Source organism: Mytilus californianus, unplaced genomic scaffold (assembly GCF_021869535.1).
Source record: "Mytilus californianus isolate M0D057914Y unplaced genomic scaffold, xbMytCali1.0.p SCAF_2, whole genome shotgun sequence".
Classification (NCBI taxonomy): domain Eukaryota; kingdom Metazoa; phylum Mollusca; class Bivalvia; order Mytilida; family Mytilidae; genus Mytilus; species Mytilus californianus.
Window position 1 is genome coordinate 61,029,208 of NW_026262668.1, and position 22,276 is coordinate 61,051,483.

General features: G+C 33.1%; 1 long non-coding RNA gene across 1 annotated transcript in view; it reads left to right on the forward strand.

Moving 5' to 3' along the window:
- Positions 1–22,075, forward strand: part of LOC127730163 (uncharacterized) — a 171,790-nt gene extending 149,715 nt beyond the window's left edge. The window contains exon 3 of the long non-coding RNA XR_007994986.1: positions 21,985–22,075. This is a non-coding gene — a long non-coding RNA (uncharacterized LOC127730163). The remainder of the gene's footprint in view (positions 1–21,984) is intronic.
- Positions 22,076–22,276: the final 201 nt, after the last annotated feature.

The following is a 22,276-nucleotide window of genomic DNA, read 5'->3' on the forward strand; positions in this document are numbered from 1 at the left end:
TGCAAGGTATATGTACTATAATATTCGTGCACATTGTTATTAAGTGTCTGCAGGATACATGTACTTATATCAATTAAGTTACATTCCTCAATGCTCTTCAACTTCGTACTTTACTTGTCCTTTTAAACATTTTTTTGATTCGAGCGTCACTGGTGAGTCTTTTGTAGACGAAACGCGCGTCTGGCGTAAATAAAAAAATTTAATCCTGGTATCTATGATGAGTTTATTTACAACCACTGGGTCGATGCAACTGCTGGTGGAGTTTTAATTCCCCGAGGGTATCGCCAGCCCAGTAGTTAGCACTTCTGTGTTGACTTGAGTTATCATTGATATGTTCATAATTATAAACCGTTAACAAAACTTTGAATTTTTGAAATACTAAGGCTTTTCTACCTCAGGAATAGATTACCTTAGCTGTACTTGGCAAAACATTTAGGAATTTTTGGTCCTCAATGCTCTTCAACTTCGTACTTTATTTGTCCTTTTTAACATTTTTTCTATTCGAGCGTCACTAATGAGTCTTTTGTAGACGAAACGCGCGTCTGGCGTAAATAAAAAAATTCAATCCTGGTATCTATGATGAGTTTATTGAATACACCTTGGTAAATATTGTTCTTTCACACATTGTGTTACATAAAAATTCCTCCCATCGCAATAAGAACGAAAGTTCGGTAAAATACGATAGTCCTTCTTTATTGATGCTATTATAAATTATGTAGTTCCTTGTTTTCGGTAACCATCACCACATATATAGTTCAATAAAATTCGCAAGCCCAACATCTGGATACATAGAGTTCATAAAGTTCAATATCTAGATATATATATATATATATATATATTTATAGTTCATATGATTCATAAAGTTCAATTTTTGGGTATATATTGTTCATATTTTTCCCGTCACCATCATAGCATATTGTTCCTCAACTACTGGAAAGTGCGCAATTCTTTGTACAAGTGTCGGTCATCATCTGCTAGTGAAATCGGTCATCAACGTTGTAAGGTTTACACTCTAGTCCAATTACTAAGTTGTTGACGTATCTAGCTCTAGGTACATCTTTCTAAAGAGACTATTAACATCGGTCTTCGGTTAAGTTTCGTCCCTGATCAATGGCGCAGAGGAAGACATCTCTCTGGAAGCAGTAACATTTGTTCCAACCAATTGCGTTGACACCATTTTGTACCCATCGTTCATGGCATTAGAACCAGAACTCACACTTTTCTTTTTAACTAACCAAGATATATTCTTAATAATTTAACAGTACAAAATATGGCTATTCCAATGATGATCGCACTTAAGCCCACGGATAAACATACTCCCCAATTTGGAAATTCAATATCGTTTTCAATTCCCCTTAAATTTCTTTAATTTATCAATTAAAGTATTACGATGGTTTGCTTAATCGCCTTTAGTTCACTGGGTTATTCAAGCCTAGCAAAATTTAATAAAACAATTTCTAGGTATAATCAATATGTTCTCTTAAATATCGAATTATCTGGTTAAAACAAAAAACAGAAGGGGAAAAAAACGTCTACAATTTTGAGAATCCTACATAATAAAAACAAAGAGATGTTTATTTACACAAGACATAAGAAATATATTTATAAATTTACAATCAAATAAGTTCAATTCGATCCTTTTGTATAACCCCTACACCTACATGATACCTATAAAAAAAATACTAAAAATTAAGATGTCAATTGTTCTTGAACAATAAAGAGGTCTTTCCTTTTCGTAATATAAAATACATGTTCTAATAGACGTAGAATGCATTGAAAAGATCTCAAACCCACATAAAACCGTTAAAATATGACAAAAACAACAAATTCGCTATTAAGGACATGACCTTGACTTTTGACCTTATAACCTTTGTCAAGGTCATTGGTCCACGATGTCATTGTAAAAGACCCCATGGGTCTAGGACATTTGGTTCAAGAGTTAAAGCTAATTTTGTCTTTTCAGAAACCGTTAACGAGGGTTATCCCCCTTAAGGATATGTCAAATCTCTTCGGTCAAATGTAAAAAAGTTGCGCCATAGTCACCTAAACATTTTTCACTATTTACTATTTCTGTAAGTATAATCGTTTTTGAGATATCCAATAAAAAGTTGTAAGGTCAAAGGTCAAGGTCAACCTTAAAAACCTTTAAAACACACAAAAAATCCTTAAAAAAGGTCAAAAACACATAATTCGCTATCTGGGACATGACCTTGACCTTTGTCAAGGTCATTAGTCCCCAATGCCATTGATGAAGACCCCACGGGTCTAGGACCTTTGGTTATATAGTGAAAGTTGATTTTGTCTTTTCAGAAACCTAAAACAGGGGTTATGCCCCTTACAGAAAGGTCAAATCTCTTCGGTCAAAATGTAACAAAGTTACGCATTAATGACCCAAACATTTTCCACAATTCAACACTTCTGTAAGTATTAAGGTTGCTGAGATTATCTCATAACAAGGTGTTAAGTCAAAGGTCAAGGTCAACATACCAATTTGACCTTGAGGAATTTTTCAAAGTCACATGAATTGATGATGATTGGTGAAGATCCTAGGTGTCTACAACTTACGGTTTCTGAGTTTTGGTGGCCAACCGACACCGGTTAATTTTCATAGGGGCATAACCCTACCAATGAGTCGTTGAATCTTTTCGTAGACACCTAGGATCTTCAACAATCATCATCCATTGATGTGACTCTGAAAAATATCTCAAGGTCAAATTTGTATGTTGACCTTGACCTTTGACCTAACACCTTGTTATGGGATAATCTCAGAAACCATTATACTTACAGAAGTTTTGAATAGTGGGAAATGTTTGGGTCATTTAGGCGCAACTTCGTTACATTTTGACCGAAAAGATTTGACCTTTCTATAAGGGGTATAACCACTAGTTTATGTTTCTAAAAAGACAAAATAAGGTTTTACTGTTAAACCAGAGGTCCTAGACCCATGGAGTCTTCAGCAATGACATTGGGGACTAATGACCTTGACAAAAGTCAAAAGGTCAAAGGTCAAAGTCATGTCCCAGATAGCGAATTATGTGTTTTTGACCTTATTTTAAGGATTTTTAGTGTGTTCTAAAGCTTTTAGAGGTTGACCTTGACCTTTGAACTTAAATCTTATTTATTGGATATCTCAAAAACGATAATACTTACAGAAATAGTAAATAGTGAAAAATAATTGGGACATAAAGGCGCATTTTGACCGAAGAGATTTGACATATCCGTAAGGGGCATAACCCCTGTTATCTGTTTTAGAAAAGACAGAATAAGCTTTAACTAATGAACCAAAGGTCCTAGACCCATGGGGTCTTTTGTTATGACATCGTGGACCAATGGCCTTGACAAAGGTCATAAGGTCAAAAGTCAAGGTCATGTCCCAAATTCCTAATTATGTGTTTTTGACCATATTTTAAGGGTTTTGTGTGTGTTTTAGAGCTTTTCAATACGCTTATTTAAACATATATTATACATAATGAAAAGGAAAGACCTCTCAATTGTTCAAGAACAATTGACATTTTAATTATTATTCTTTTTGTTCCGCCAAACTTTGACAAAATTTCCCTCCGTAACCGTAAGCCATATTGCTTTCAGGTTCACATTTTGTATCCGTGTCATTAATACCTATCCGGAACTCACCCTGTGAGTCGTAAAATTTTGTCGGTCAGAAGTTATCCCTCCGAAACCTCGTAAACATTCTCTTTTTGAAAAAGGAAAGACCTTAATAATAATCAGAAGAAGAAATACAGTAAGGTCTTTCCTTATAAAAAAAGGAAAGACCTCAATTATATGTGTTACTTTGTTACCAATTGTAATACTTTTACTTCTTTAACTTTAGTTTCTCATTAATTAATCTTAACGCTAAATAAAGACCACAGATTAATTATCATCACTCTTAAAAAAACATTTAAGATTCCACTGATAAAATTTTAACTACGTCTTGCGCAATCTGTTACTGACTCTATATTTTATATTTGACAACAACATCGTGTTGCGAAAATAATGTCTTTCTCCGTTATCTATTACATTTTTCCAAAAATTGTATATAGTTTCCTCATCATAATCTTTCCTTTCTTTTTTATATATATTTTTTTTATTTGCTTTAAAACTTCAGCAACCTACTGCCTATCTTTTTATACATTTCAATATGACTAAATGTATATGTTGAGATTTTTTAGCCTGGTAAAATAGCGTTCCGACTATATTGAAATCAAGAAGGAATATTTCGCTCCTTAAACTTTTATTTTAGCAGTCCGGCAAGAACTTACCATGACATAAATATTTAAATGAAAAGACTTCATGAAATTCCGTCCTTTGTCCAAGATTATGACACTTAATCTGTGTAAAACACTTATGTCTAAATTGACGACAAAGTCTAGAATAATATATGCAAAATATTGAAATACATTAAAACAATTGACTTACTAATAGTGTTGTTTAAAAACTATTTTTACACTGCACAGTCAAAATAGTCCGGTCATATTTTATTCATTCTAATTCGTTTACAACTTAACTTTCATCATAAACACTAAAACAATCTAAAGTTGTAAATCCCTTAGGGCAAAACATATAAATTTTTATCTTTAATGTGCTATTTTCTGAAGATACTTCTCTTTATCTATTAACATTATGTAAATTAGGCGTAATCTAACACCTTAAAACAACCTGCACCATTTAATTACTAACATCACTTATGTTAATCATCCGAAGAAGGGTTGGAATCTAAAATTATAGACTATTTGTTTTCTCTAAATAACGTGCGTAAACACTACCCAACTGCGTAAACCATAATCGGCAATGGCTATAACATCGCAAACATATGTACCCACAATGTACCCTTAACTTCATCTACCAAAGGTTCTAAATCAACCTTCATACATACCGGTGCTCTACTTATTTTACGTAAGATATATGTAAACCTCAGATCTGTGTACGGCCTCAAATCTGTGTCCGTTTCTCAAATCTGTGCCCCATCGTGACGTCAATCGCTAATCTATGTCCGTTAAAAATGATACTGCCTCAAATCTGTGTCCTTTTCTTAAATCTTTATCCAGTTTGTTTCGCCGTGCGTAAATTTATGCCCGTCCAATAAGTAATGCCTTATAGGATTTTTGTTTTATAACTTGAAGTCTTTTCCCATAGTTCATTGTTAATTTGGGATGTGTTCTCCATGTGTGTGCTCAAAAATTTTACATGTGTGTGTAATTATTGTATGATTTACATTTTATTGTAAAACTACAACATTTTCAAATTGTTTGCTTTTCTTGATCCAGTGTTTAATTGTTCTGTAGTAATTATCGTTACTTCCCTTTACTCATTACGTCTTGATAACAAATAGGAAATATAAGTTAATAAACAACCTGAGACAAAATGACATCTGTATACAAGCAACTTAAGATACATACGTCCTTCAACAATGAATTAAAACCTATATTGTATCGTAAGCTATAAACACAGACACCTATTTAACTGTAATATTTTTGATGTAAAATCAAAAATGTGGTGCACACATTAAAATAACCCGCTATGTGTGTTATTCAGTGTGCACCACATTTTTGATGTTATTTCTTCATAGACAGAAAAGTATTACAGTAAATAACAAAAAATGATTTTAAATCGCTAAAAATAAATTGTGTTTTATCAGTTTTTTAATTGAAGAATTTGTGAATCACAATGGCACATATATTAACTTTTTGGTCTTAGCTGATATCTATTTAGTTTTCTCTGACAACAGGAAATATTGTACTTCTTAAACAGTCATAAATTGCTTTATATTTTCTGTGGTCCTTAATGTGGTTTTTGCTTATCATATCAATCAGTTACTCTTTGTCCAAACATTTCCTATGATTGCTATTTAAGTCTTGAGATTTCTTGTATATACATTTAGATTCTTGGTCATAAAAGTAAAGCGACAAAAACTTTTTTATCATTCTATCCGAAAACGGTACCTTCAATTCGTCAACAATTTTCTTTGCTCCCCAGTTTTGATATTCTTCTTTGGTTTTAGCAATCTGTATAATGTGAGGCATATCCGCCCAAAACGCTTCTGGATTTGGATCCTTTGAAATACCCTTTTTCCGCTTACTAGATATAACATATCCCTCATTTGGAATTGTGTCCTGCTCCGCCATCATTCCTTTTTGCAGTGACGTCATATACTTGACGTCTTGCTTTGTCTTACGTCACCACATTTCGATGAAGGACATAGATTTGAGAAAAAATGGCCATAGATTTGAGTTAATAAAGGACATAGATTTGATACAATACAGGACATAGATTTGAGACAATAAGAGACATAGATCTGAGACAATAAAGGACATAAATTTGGAACGTCTATGACGCAATATTAAAAAGGACATAGATTTGCGGAAAGGACATAGATCTGAGGCTGGACATAGATTTGAAGCTCATATATATTTTCTAAAATAATTGAATGCATCTCCAAAAAAACAACACCAAAAACCACCATTAAATACGAAAAAAAATGCTATAGTATCAGACATTTTAGTTGTGTTTTTTTTGGGGCATATTTACTCCAAACGAAAAACTAGCTTCTTCAAACTTTCGAAAAAACGTTTTATTTTTAAGAATCATATATATATAATTTATCCTATCTATTAGATAACTTCATTTATCATATATTTAGTACAAAATACAGCAATTTTGTATATCTAATAAAGGTTCTTTTTCCAGTCTGTATCACCTACCCTGTATCGCATATTCCGTATCGCATAGCTAAACCCGTATCGCATAGCAAAACCCGTATCGCATACCTGGCGTGACGTCATAATTCGAATGACGTCAACGTTTGACATATGACGTCCAGTTGCTGTATTTCCTGGCATAGGAAAAAAAATGAGTTCCCACTAAAAAAAATGTCCTATCATTTGAACTAAAATCGATATTATTCCAAAAATTATTACCCAGTAACTTTACGAGCGATTTTTATAAAAAAAAAAAAAAAAAAGACACAATAATATGTAGAAATATCTGAAGTTTTATTGTTTATTTGGTCATAATTTTCGTGAAGTTTGCTTTCATTACCTGATGGATTAAACACAAATGCAAATTTTAATTGTGTTAGAATATATATATATATAGCAAACTTTTCAAGGAATATTTTTCTTGCTGTTCACCTCGTCAGAAAATTAAAATGATCATGAATAATATCATCGCCAAATTAACATTGTGAAACTTTAAACATTTCTACATCTTACGATATTTATTTGATAAATATTAATTTTAGTTGAAATAATAGGACAGTATCGTTGGTGGATGCATTTTAATACATGGTCTTTAACGTATATTGAGAATGTAATAAGGTTATAGGGGATATTACAATGTGGATATTAAGCAAATAAGGAAGTCTATAAAAAACCAAGTCAGCTGGAAAAATACAGGAAAATCATTATGTTCTTTTCTAGCTTATAATTTCGGACGATTTAAAAAAAATGGATATCCCATGAATCTGATTCTATTAAAATATATGATAAACAGAATAATACATGGCAAAATCCGTATCGCATGCTGTATCACCACTCGACCAATATCAGCCCTCGGGACATTCGGCCCTCGGGACTGATATTGGTTTCTCGTGGTGATACAGCATGCGATACGGATTTTGCCATGTATTATTCTATATATAAAAATAACCAAAACAAACTACCTTTAATTCTTTTAAAAAATGTGTATTCATAAATTCTTAAATTGACGTACAATACCTAAAAATACTCGAATACAAAATTTCCTGCGAACCACATCTCGTGAACAAACTTTAGATTTTAAGCCTTTTAAATATACGGCCTCACTTCCTTTAAAATTAAAAACTTTACTTAACATGTGTGCCATCCCTTGAAAAGCCATTTCTACTTTTTGCGCTGACATAGAAATATCATCTTGATTGTCCATAAAGAAAAAATGAAAGTAACTTAGTTCTTACGTTTTATATTCCTTTGCGTTGTTTTAGCTTGAATCCAAGTCGATCCTGCACCAAAAATAGACTTATGTAAAGAAGTCTAAGACAATTATAATTTATTACATAATTTACAAAGTTTCTAAAGATAACTAGTTCGAAAGTTCAATAATTGTTTTGCACTGTGACACTGGCCGTGATCTGACGAATTCTGGTGTTAGCGAATTGTCACATGAACACGTGATCGTATAGCGGTATAACTGTTCGGTCCTGATTAATTCCAGCCTACCCACGAGGGGGGAGACCTTGGCCGAATCTCCTGTGTGTCGGAATCTGCTGTTCGAGTCCAAAGCTGGACCTTATATAGTTCAGAGGGGTCATCCATCAGCTTTCAACAATAGCCATAAATGTAAACAGTTTATAGAGTAGTCTAGCTATTAAATAATACATGTACTAAGTTGGGCAGCTGACAATGCTATTTACATCTGCACAATGCAATTAACGTCGGCAGAATACATGTACTATAAATGTCTGCAAGGTACATGTACTTGTATCAATTGTGTTAGATTGGATTACTCCCCCCCTTTTTTTATCCTGAGTTGGGAATCCCCCTTTTTAAAAATGGCTTGATCCGCCCCCTGGAATAGTCATGGTAAACTGGTGAAATAAGTTGATACAGTATATCTCCCAGTGTAGTCCAAAACTAGAAAACCTCAGAAACGAACAATTTACAAAGCCATGGCAAGATTGATGTTAACAAGCAAACCTAGCTTATACATATTTTTTGAGCGAGCGACTTGCCAAACTCTTAAATGGTGTTTGAGTTGTCTTTCTCGTAAAAGGGGGTAGGAATGCCATTTACCGTCAGGCGTCGACCAGTAATTTTCCGCTACAGTTAGTATCATATTAGTTAAAAATTTTAACGTGATTCGTCAAATTATGGTCAGATCATATGTTTTCGTACGTCATATGAATTCGTATCATGCATGCTTTTTCAATGGAAATTGTGACGTCACAATACATTCTTAATAGCACGAAAACCCATGAGACGAGGATATATATATATACTTGAAATTGCCGGTTTTTGCCATGTACTGTACACTGTTTTACACAAACACAGTAATATATGGAAATATACATTAAAAAAAGTTGAAACAAATTGTTATGTCTGATTAATAATGAACTAAATCAGTTGGAACGAATTGACCATTGACTTGGTACGAATTGACCAAATCTGGGACGAACTGGTTTGGAACCAATCGGAATTGGAACGAATTGACGTGACAAGATTTTTTCGTTATTCGTCATGAAGATTCCACCGTTACGACCCTCGTAAAAGGACGACTTCGTTTGTGGCGACTTGACTAATACCGACCGGTACGATTTGGAAATTCTGATACTTCCGGTAGGTTGCTTGGCGCAAAAAACCATGTCACTCATAGAGCTGTTCATGTACAAAGGTATGTTATCATGATACATCATGTGAATGCTAGTCAATTCGTTCCAAGTCCGATTCGTTCCAAACCGTTCCAACTTTTTTTAATGTATATTTCCGTATATTACTGTATTTGTGTAAATCAGTGTACACTCACAGTACAGTACATGGCAAAAACCGGCAATTTCAAGTCCATTTCTTCTGTATATTTCATATGAAAGGACATTTTTTAATAAATTACTTTGGAGGCATTTATGGTTTTATTGTAACAAACAATGTGTTGAATAACGGAGATTTATGTGTAGTATATTTGTTTATTTAGTCATACATTTTTTGGGTTGTCTTTGTTTTTTCCTTTTGTAAACCTGTATGATAATTTGGGAAAATATGTCTTATGCAATAAAAACTAAGTTTGATGATTACAGTTTTATTTGATATGCATGGCATTGTAGAATCTATGACAACTCGCCCCACTTTTCCACCAACTAGCCCCACTTTTTAAAAATCGCCCCAGTCTTGTTTACCAACTCGCCCACTTATGAAAAGGCTTAAAATCCTGCTGAATATAGGTCTGCCAACTCGCCCCACTTATGAAAAATAGAAAAATATAGGTATGAACCTGAGGGTTAAAATCCTGCTGAATATAGGTCTGCCAACTCGCCCCACTTATGAAAAATAGAAAAATCACGATGAAATAAGTCATGTCAACTCGCCCCACTTATGAAAATGGATGCAATCCCGTTGAATGTACGTCTTCCAAGTCGCCCCAATTATGAATAAAAGAATGAAACTGTACTGAATTAAAGCCTATTAAATGAATACTTATGAAAACCTTAGAAATGTATCTTGTTTTTTTTTTTGGGTGAAATAAAGCAGAAAGAAGTATAAGTATCATCATTTCTGTGACGTCAATGTTATTGACTAAAGTAACTGTTTTTGACATTTTTTTTTTCTGGTAAATACAGTCACTGTTTTAAAAGATAAGTAGTGATAAGTCAAGATTCATGCCTGGGTGTTTACAACCCATAGTTTGATTAAGTAATTAATTATGACACGTGTACAGGTTTATTGTTAACGGTATTGGCAAGTGTATGTCTAAAACATCGAGAGGATTAATAAATAGCAAAGATATAGAAAACATAGTATGTACAAAGATTTAACCATGTGCATGAAGGAATACAGATCATTATTTCAATATACAATTACAGACATAATTCTTGTTTGAATTGTTTACATTTGTCATTTCTGTGTCATTTGGTTTCTTGTGAAGAGTTGTCTCATTGGCAATCATACCACATCAAAAAGCTTAGCAATTAAAGATGTAATGGTATTCGTCATCATGAGCATCTAAATTTCTAAAAAAAAAAAACTGCAAAAGAGAAGTAACAATGCACGTAAGAAAAACATAGTAAACGTAGTATGGTTTCAATTATCATTTACAAGCATTTATGACCCTAGCTTTGACCCAAGCAGAGTACGGTTTCAGAGTTCGCAAAAAACTTTTGACCCGTCGGTAATGGGACCTACAAAGCATGATTATTTGTCATTCCTACAAAATTTTAGCCAGTCCTACAAAATCTGTCAATTTTATCCTGAAATAAAATTAATAACATATTTTATCGAATAATAACTTTATTAATCATGTTAATATTATTCACCCACAGGCAAATTAACAATGAAGGACCAGTTCAGGTCTTCTGATTGTTCTTATTTATAGTCATCTTCACTATCCATTTCATCATCTGAATCACTTTTTTGGCTGTTACAGTATTTGTTTGCTCCATTGTAGGGTTCAATCGCCGATTGTTTGCCAGGGATGGCTCTATGAACAAATTTAGTAGGCCATGTGTAGATCGCCGCTTTGGTTTGTTTATAATAAATCCCTAAATCAGTACCGGAAATTGGCAGCGGGTACATCTGATAACCGATGTAAACACTTATTGGAAACATTTGCGGTACACTGATAACCAATGTAAAAAAAGTGCCGAAATATGCACTACAACGGCTGTTTTTACATTGGTCATCGGGACTGGCACTAGCCTTCAAAATACTGGTCCGAGCCTCATTTTGACCGACAGGACCGACCATTTTCGCGAACTCTACGGTTTTATTCTTTTGATGAATGCATAAACAACTATTATGTGCATATTATTGAAATACAATAAGCAATTATGATGATAACGATTTCTTTTCTTTGAAAATAACACTATATTTAATATATTAAATTGTAATGAAATAGTTACTTCAAGGATTTGTACTCAGGGATCTCCATGACCTGTTTTATTATGGCTCACCGCCATCGTTAAAATATCGTCCACCACCATCAAATAACCCCCTCCATAATCATCTTTAAATTATCTTCCGCCATCGTCAAATGATCCCCGCCATTGTCAAAATTTATTTTCGTTTCTCTGCCGCGGCCATTTTTCTTAGCAATTATAATCAATTGCATGTAATTTCATAACCCTTAGGCTTTTTGTATTATAATCCAAAGGATCCTCCTTGAGCCCTGAGGGATATCCGGTTACAGATGGCTAATCACTTGTACAGGTAGATCGACACACCTGACAGAACACTTGATCAAGATAGACGATTGATTGCATTATTTAATTACGTTTCAACAAATGCTAATGAAAATTTAGATTAAAAAATAAATTTTAATCAAGTTACAAAGAAAAGAGTTTAAAAAGTCAAACACATGCTTTTATATTGACTTACGCAATCCGCGTCCCCCTTTTTAAACGAGTACAAAATAAGACGTAAAACAGAACATAATACATGTATGCCAAATAACACGAGTACAGCAATTATCGATAATATTGAATCACTTTACAAGTTTGTTTTTACCAAAAACCATGAGGAATTGTTTAGCATTTATTACTGTTAATGTCTGTGAGTCAGTGTATGACCATATGTCCAGTTTCTCATATCACATGCATACACATGTAGTCACTTGGTTGTTCATACCAATAACCATGAGGAATTTTTCAGCATTTATAACTGTTAGTGTCTGCGAGTAAGTATACGACCTTTCTTTAGTTTTTCATATAGCCACTTGTTTGTTCATACCAAAAACCATGAGGAATTGTTTAGCATTTATTACTGTTAATGTCCATGAGTCAGTATATAACCTGATGTCCAGTTACTCATATAACCACTTGTTTGTTTTGTACCAATAACCATGAGGATCTATGGTCGGGTTGTTGTCACTTTGACACATTCCCCATTTCCATTCCCAATTTTATTTGTTTGTTCATACCATTAACAATGAGGAATTGTTCAGCATTTAATACTGTTAATTTCTATGAGTCAGTGTATGACCTTATGTCCAGTTACTCATGTAGCCACTTTGTTGTTTATACCAATAACCATGAGGAATTGTTTTGCATTTATTACTGCTAATGTCTGTCAGTCAGTGTATGACCATATGTCCAGTTTCTCATATAGCCATTTGTTTGTTCATACATCATGTACATGTACCATTAAAAATGAGGAATTGTTCAGCATTTGTTACTGTTAATGTCTATGAGTCAGTGTATGACCTTATGTCCAGTTACTCATATAGCCATTTGTTTGTTTATACCAATAACCATGTGGAATTGTTCCACATTTATTACTGTTAATGTCTGTGAGTCAGTGTACACGTTTGTATGACCATATGTCCAGTTTCTCATATAGCCACTTGTTTGTTTATACCAATAACCATGAGGAATTGTTTAGCATTTATTACTGTTAATGTCTGTAAGTCAGTGTATGACCTTATGTCCAGTTACTCATATAGCCACTTGTTTGTTTATACCAATAACCATGATGAATTGTTCAGCATTTATTACTGTTAATGCCTGTAAGTCAGTATATGACCTTTCTTCAGTTTGTCATATAACCACTTGGTTGTTTATACCAATAACCATGTGGAATTGTTCCACATTTATTACTGTTAATGTCTGTGAGGCAGTGTATGACCTTATAAAATAAAATTGAGAATTGAAATGGGGAATATGTCAAAGAGACAACAACCCAACCAAAGAGCAAACAACAGCCGAAGGCCACCAATGGGTCTTCAACGCAGCGAGAAAATCCCGCACCCACAGGGCATAAACATTACCATTTCCCGTTTCCCGGGGAAAGTAAATTATTACACAGGAAAGTGACATTGCAGTTGCTAATATCCCCTCGGGAAAGTCGTTTTTCGGTAAATAAATAAAATAATTTGTCCCTATTACTTGTTTAAATGTCAAAGTACTTCTGTAAGATCATCTGAGCATCGAATTTCCATGATTTCATCACATTTTTACGCGATTTACACATGTGCCATTTTGGTATTTAGTTAGATCGTTAGCGGACTGGTTTTAATTTACGATATCCGGTTCGTAGCACGGGAACCAGTTTGTAAATATTGCAGACACTCATAAAATGAGCTTGCATAGATACTTTGACATTTCAAGTGCAAGAGTGCAACGCTGAAATGTCTCACCTGTTTAATTATAATTCCATACACATAATATGGATTGTCTATTGCTTATAGTATATAAATTTTAAAAAGTCACACAAAATTATCATAATCAGTTGATAGTTAAACCCTTAAAAGTATGCTCAGATTGCAGGACTTTGCATCTTAAATTTCAAAATTTTCAGGGGGGGGAGCATGGCCCCAAACCCCCCTAACAAATTCCACCCGCTTTGCGGGTCTCAACTGGGGATAGTGGATTTGCACATGGGGAAAGTGTATTTTTTTCATCACTTTCCCTTGGGTAAGTGGCCTGCCAAAAAATTCTTCATGCTCTGACCCGGAGGTGGTCCTCAGCTGGCCCCTTAATAAATTGTGTACTAGTTCAGTGAAAATGGACGTCACACTAAACTCCAAAAGATATAAATGAACTAAAATTTAAAAAAACATACAAGACTAACAAAGGCCAGAGGCTCCTGACTTGGGACAGGCGGTAAAATGTGCCGGATTAAACATGTTTTGTGAGATCTCAACCCTCCCCCTATACATGTACCTCTAGCCAATGTAGAATAAAGAAACACATAGCAATACGCACAGTAAAATCTGTTTAAAAGAAGTCCGAGTCCGATGTCAGAATAGGTAACAAAAGAAACTAAGCAAAATGACAATAATACATAAATTAACAAAGGACTACTAGCAGTTACTGACATGCCAGCTCCAGACCTCAATTAAACTGATTGAAAGATTATGTCTTCATCATATGAATATCAAGTACAATCCCTCCCGTTAGGAGTTTAGTATCATACCATCATAAAATATATGAGAAGAACATAACCTGTATCAACAACTGGTTTTAGAATAAATGTGTTTATTTCCGATGCAAAGACCCTATGAGTGAATAAATAATAATACCAAAATATGCAATCCTTAATGACCTGACAACAGTATCATAACTATATCCTTTCCGAATAAGTCTGTTTAAAGGTTTGGTTAGCTTTTGAGGTGAATGCCGACATTTTTGTGCTTTGTAAAGAATATTACCATAAAATATTGGATGTGAAATACCTGAACGTATAATTAGATGTCTGCATGTTGATTTATATTTAGGAATGATGTCCTTGTACCGATGATAAAATTTAGTAAATGTTTTGACTAGTTTGTGATATCCAAAACCCTGGTGTAATAATTTTTCAGTAATACAGAGATTTCTTTCGTTGAAATCAAATATGTTGTTACATACACAAGTATAACAAACAAGTTGAGATATATAAACACCATAAGATGGTGACAAGGGAACGTCACCATCTAAAAATGGATAATTAACAATAGGAAATAAAAAATCATCTCTTTTATCATAAATTTTGGTATTAAGCTTCCCATTAAAGATAAAGATATCAAGATCCAGGAAAGGGCAGTGTTCATTGTCAGTATTAGCTTTATTTAAAGTCAGTTCGGTAGAATAAATCTCTTTAGTGTACATACTGAAGTCGTCATTATTGAGAGCCAATATATCATCTAAATATCTAAAAGTGTTATTAAATTTTTGAATCAGATGTTGTTTCGATGGGTCTTTGCTGATATTAGTCATAAATTGTAACTCATAACAATACAGAAACAGGTCCGCAATAAGTGGTGCACAGTAAGTCCCCATTGGGAATTCCGATAACTTGACGATATACCGAATCTCCATAGCGAACAAAAATGTTATCTAGTAAAAATTCAAGGGCAGTTATAACTTATAGTATCAAAGCACGCCCAATTGACATAGTTCTTTTGTTTGTTGTTACTAAAAAATGACCTAAAAGAGTTTGAACATTTATATATTCGAATTCCGACTTTTTAAATGCCCATTTAATCAGGTGTGTGAATTTTTTCTTAATAAGATTATAAGCTAGATCGAGGCAAAGTGGTATATAGGGTAGAAAAATCAAAACTTTGAACAGATTCGAAATCACCAATATAAGCATGCAATTTATCAAGTACTTCCAACGAATTTTTGACACTCCAAAAGTAATTAATTCCACTATTTTCAAAGGCCTTATTTGAACAATTTATTACCAGGTTTTTGATTGTACCAAGTGTACTAGTAAGTAGAATAGATAATTTAGTAGTGGAACAATGGCTTGAAGACGAAATAAATCTATATTTGTAAGGAGTTTTGTGCAGCTTGGGAAGCCAGTACATAGTTGGAACTTTCATTGTATTTGGTTCTGCTTGTAAAGAGGTTGCTAAAAGTTTATGTTTGTTACAGATGTCATTTTCCGAAAATGGAGTCAGTTGGAATGTTGGTGAATTCCTGATTTCCTTTTGTAGAACGTTTTTTTTTACCTCAATATAAAATTTACGTCAAACAATAATGATATTGTTAGCAGCCTAATCAGCCGGGACAAAAACAAATTCCTTGGCGAGTTCTTTTAGATTATGTTTGATACGAGAAACTGGGCTATTATGGTTGTTGTTAGGAGTAAAATGATCTTGAAAATGTTGAATACATATATCAACAATGTTCATGATGTTCATTACCGAATTAAAAAAAGAATCTAATGATTTCTTGTCAGCTTTTTCTCGTTTTATCTATTTAGAGCAGTAAGTACGGAGTGAGTAGTGGATGATGTTACGACACTCATTTCAATTAATAATTGACTGGGGACGATATTTAGGTCCGTTACTGAGGAATGATTTCAACTCTCGGTCACGAACGATGTTAAGGTCTCCTTTTAAAACATGAGAACTGGGGCCATAAATGTAATCGGAATTACTGCACTTTCATGAGGCAGGTGTATAGACACTGATATTAACATCTTTACACATCTTTTATGTCCAGTTACTCTTATAGCAGCCACTTGTTTGTTTATACCAATAACCATGAGGAATTAATTCAGCATTTATTACTGTTAATGTCTATCATGTCTGTATGTCAATGTATGACCTCATGTCCAGTTACTCATATAGCCACTTGTTTGTTTATACCAATAACCATGTGGATTTGTTCAGCATTTATTTCTGTTAATGTCTATGAATCAGTGTATGACCATATGTCCAGTTTTTCATATAGCCCATTCTTCCTTTATACCAATAACCATTAGGAATGGTTCAGCATGTATGACTGTTTGTCTATGAATCAGTGTATGACCATATGTCCAGTTACTCATATAGCCACTTGGTTGTTTTTACCAATAACCATGAGGAATTGTTCAGCATTTATTACTGTTAATGTCTGTAAGTCAGTGTATGACCTCATGTCCAGTTACTCATATAGCCACTTTGTTGTTTATACCAATAACCATGAGGAATTGTTCAGCATTTATTACTGTTAATGTCTGTATGTCAATGTATGACATTATGTCCAGTTACTCATATAGCCACTTGTTTGTTTATACCAATAACCATTAGGAATTGTTCAGCATTTATTTCTGTTAATGTCTATGAATCAGTGTATGACCATATATCCAGTTTTTCATATAGCCCATTCTTCCTTTATACCAATAACCATTAGGAATGGTTCAGCATGTATGACTGTTTGTCTATGAATCAGTGTATGACCATATGTCCAGTTACTCATATAGCCACTTGGTTGTTTTTACCAATAACCATGAGGAATTGTTCAGCATTTATTACTGTTAATGTCTGTAAGTCAGTGTATGACCTCATGTCCAGTTACTCATATAGCCACTTTGTTGTTTATACCAATAACCATGAGGAATTTTTCAGCATTTATTTATGTTAATGTCTGTATGTCAATGTATGACATTATGTCCAGTTACTCATATAGCCACTTGTTTGTTTATACCAATAACCATTAGGAATTGTTCAGCATTTATTACTGTTAATGTCTATGAATCAGTGTATGACCATATGTCCAGTTTTTCATATAGCCCCTTCTTCCTTTATACCAATAACCATTAGGAATGGTTCAGCATGTATGACTGTTTGTCTATGAATCAATGTATGACCATATGTCCAGTTACTCATATGGCCACTTGGTTGTTTATACCAATAACCATGTGGAATTGTTCCACATTTATTACTGTTAATGTCTATGAAACAGTGTATGACCTTTTGTCCAGTTTCTCATATAACCACTTTGTTGTTTATACCAATAACCAGGAGGAATTGTTCAGCATTTAATACTGTTATTGTCTATGAGTCAGTGTATGACCTTTAGTCCAATTACTTATAAAGCCACTTGTTTGTTTATACCTTTCCATGATGAATTGTTCAGCATTTATTACTGTTGATGTCTGAAAGTCAGTATATGACCTTTCTTCAGTTTCTCATATAGCCACTTGGTTGTTTATAACAATAGCCATGAGGAATTGTTTTGCATTTATTACTGTTAATGTCTGTGAGTCAGTGTATGACCTTATGTCCAGTTACTTATATAGCCACTTGTTTGTTTTTACCAATAACCATGAGGAATTGTTCAGCATTTATTACTGTTAATGTCTGTATGTCAATGTATGACATTATGTCCAGTTACTCATATAGCCACTTGTTTGTTTATACTAATAACCATATGGATTTGTTCAGCATTTATTACTGTTAATGTCTATGGGTCAGTGTATGACCTGATGTCCAGTTACTCATATAGCCACTTTGTTGTTTATACCAATAACCATGAGGAATTGTTCAGCATTTATTACTGTTAATGTCTGTATGTCAATGTATGACATTATGTCCAGTTACTCATATAGCCACTTGTTTGTTTATACCAATAACCATGAGGAATTGTTCAGCATTTATTACTGTTAATGTCTATGAATCAGTGTATGACCTTATGTCCAGTTTCTCATATAGCTACTTGTTTGTTTATACCAATATCAATGTGGAATTGTTCCACATTTATAACTGTTAATGTCCATGAATCAGTGAATGACCATATGTCCAGTTTTTCATATAGCCCTTTCTTCCTTTATACCAATAACCATTAGGAATGGTTCAGCATATATGACTGTTTGTCTATGAATCAGTGTATGACCATATGTCCAGTTACTCATATAGCCACTTGGTTGTTTTTACCAATAACCATGAGGAATTGTTCCACATTTATTACTGTTAATGTCTATGAAACAGTGTGTGACCTTTTGTCCAGTTTCTCATATAACCACTTTGTTGTTTATACCAATAACCGGGAGGAATTGTTCAGCATTTAATACTGTTATTGTCTATGAGTCAGTGTATGACCTTATGTCCAGTTTCTCATATAGCCACTTGTTTGTTTATAGCAATATCCATGTGGAATTGTTCCACATTTATTACTGTTAATGTCTGTGAGTCAGTGTATGACCTTTATTCCAATTACTCATAAAGCCACTTGTTTGTTTATACCAATAACCATGAGGAATTGTTCAGCATTTATTACTGTTAATGTCTGAAAGTCAGTATATGACCTTTCTTCAGTTTCTCATATAGCCACTTGGTTGTTTATAACAATAGCCATGAGGAATTGTTTTGCATTTATTACTGTTAATGTCTGTGAGTCAGTGTATGACCTTATGTCCAGTTACTTATATAGCCACTTGTTTGTTTTTACCAATAACCATGAGGAATTGTTCAGCATTTATTACTGTTTATGTCTGTATGTCAATGTATGACATTATGTCCAGTTACTCATATAGCCACTTGTTTGTTTATACTAATAACCATATGGAATTGTTCAGCATTTATTACTGTTAATGTCTATGGGTCAGTGTATGACCTGATGTCCAGTTACTCATATAGCCACTTGTTTGTTAATACCATTAACCATGTGGAATTGTGCAGCATTTATTACTAGTAATGTCTATGAATCATTGTATGACCATATGTCCAGTTTCTCATATAGCCACTTGTTTGTTTATACTAATAACCATGAGGAATTGTTCAGCATTTATTACTGTTAATGTCTGTGAGTCAGTATATGACTTTGTGTGCAGTTTCTCAAATAGCCACTTGTTTTGTTTGTTCATACCAATAATCATGAGGAATTGTTCAGAATTAATGTCAGTGAGTCAGTACATGAATATGACCTGATGTCTAGTTACTCATTTAGTCACTTGTTTGTTTATGCAAATAACCGTGAGGAATTTTTCACCATTTATTTCTTGATGAGTGGTGCATAGGTGGGTTTTTGAAAGGTCAAATTTCTTACCATATGGTCTGTCCAATTTACCAGCCAGTGATAGTTCAAATTTCATCCCTATTGAGTCCTATTACAGGACCTATCTTTTGTCTGTTAATTTGTTCTTGTCTTCAAAATGCATGTGTTATTTACCACTGAACATAAAGGAACCAAAAATCAATTAATCTCAAGGTTAACAGGAGTAATTCCATCATCGATGTTATAATATCTATAACTTTTATGCTAAATTTATATCTTTCTTTGCAATATTATGTTCTGTTAATAATGCTAAAATTTTATCATTTTTCTGCAAAGCTAAAATTTTATCATAATGGACATGATGGAAGCTAAAATTTTAGCTTTTGGTCTGAAATGGAACCAGCTAAAATTTTAGCTCTCCTTTAAGTTACTTATTGATTCAAGCTAAAATTTTATCTTATGATTCTTTTTATTGCTTCAGGACTGATGAAGATTGTACAGCTGAATAAAAATGATTGCTCATTTGGGATTATCTCTTGTCCTTGAAATATATTTTAACAAGTGCAGAGATATTTTTGCCTGAGCTTTTGTTCTTTTGCATCAATGTTCAGAAAGAAGAAATATAGATGAAAAAAGAAAACTTTGGTAAGTTTTTGAATATTGATAAAATTATAACATTTTGAGCTAAAATTTTAGTTTTTTGCAATATTCTTAAAAAAATCTACTCTTGAGAAAATGAGACAGTCTCAGAATATAAAATCCACCCTTAATAGTGAAATTAAAATATATTTATCAGAAGTAAATTAATAGGATCAGAGTTTACCTGGACACTTCAACTCATGTTAAAAAGTGAAATATATAGTTCATTTAAGTTAAAAGTGTATTTTAAACAAAGGTTAATTATACTTATCACTATTATTTTAATACTGACCGATTGAATGCAGGAAAACTTTTCCCCAAAATTATTCATTTTCACTCTATGCCGATATAATTTTGTTTGATTATTGAAGAACATTTTTAAAGAAAGCATAAGTACCTTGAAATACTTCAAATAATAAGTCAGATATCAGAACTTTATGTAGATTTTAATAAACATGGATATAGTATTATGAATACTGAAATGTAATGGAATATATTTGACTTCTTGTTTTGATCCTAATGATAAATTCTTTACCTAATACTGATTCATCGAATATTTTTGCATTCCCTGACAGCAGAGCATAGGGATCAGTTCTGTTGTCTAGTGTAGTTGTTTTCCAACATTTCACTTTGTTCACCTGCAATTCCTTAAAAGTGACTGTCAGAATTAAACCAAACTTGCACAAATTCTTCAACAGGACATGAAATTGTGCATCTGCTATTTTAGCTTTTGATTTTAGTGGATTAGATGTTTTCTCATACCAATTCGTGGACTTTTCTGCTTAATATATTTAAAATTTGGACATGACATGAGACAAAGGTTTATTTCTCCTTCCAAAATGTCAGAGTATAAAATACAGGAAGATTTTCTGTATGTTACCTTTTTTTTTATCTCGCTAACGACGAGAGTCGTGGAAGCAAAATGCAGAGATCCTACATTCTATTGTCATTTGCGTTCTGAGCGTCATCAAAATTTAGGTTCAGTCTGTAGTTAACGTTTTTTTAAAACACCAATAACTTTATCAAACCTTCATAAAAACTTTGACAGAAGATTTTTAATGAACAACTTATAAATCCAAATTTGGAAAATATATTTTTTTTCAGTATTTTACTGATAGATGGACTTATTGTTTTGCAGTTCACTTCTACATACAGTCTGGAGTTAACATTAACATTAATCTTCATCGAAAAAAGCGAAACTCAATAGAAGCATCTTAATGATCAAGAAATAGCATCTGAAAAAAAGTTTAATTTCCCCCCGTATTTGACCGACAAAAGGAATTAAGTTTTGTGTAGTCGGCCTTTTCAGTTGTACACTGACAACATTTATCATATGTGAAACAAAGATTTCTGCTAACGCCTTTAGGAATATATTTAAATTGTTGTTCAAAGGTGCTATAATTTAAAAACAATTCTGTACTTATTATTTTAATTATTATTGTATTTGTATTTGATTGGATTATCTAAAATGATTTTAGGGTTTTGTACAGTGAAAACAATTTTGAATGGATTCCTTACAACTCTCGTCTGTCTAGTAATGTGTTTGGGGAAGAGTTTGATAGAACTGGTTCAGAAACCAATATTACTTTTGATCCTTTGATTGAGGTAAATATAAAGATTTGTGCAATTTTTGTACAAATTCAATGATAGCTACATTTATACTTTAAACACATTTACTCATTTTAGCATTTTATTATGCGACATTTTTAAGTTTACTGATTCTGGACATTTTAAGATATGTTATAAATTATTTAGGATATGTTATGAATT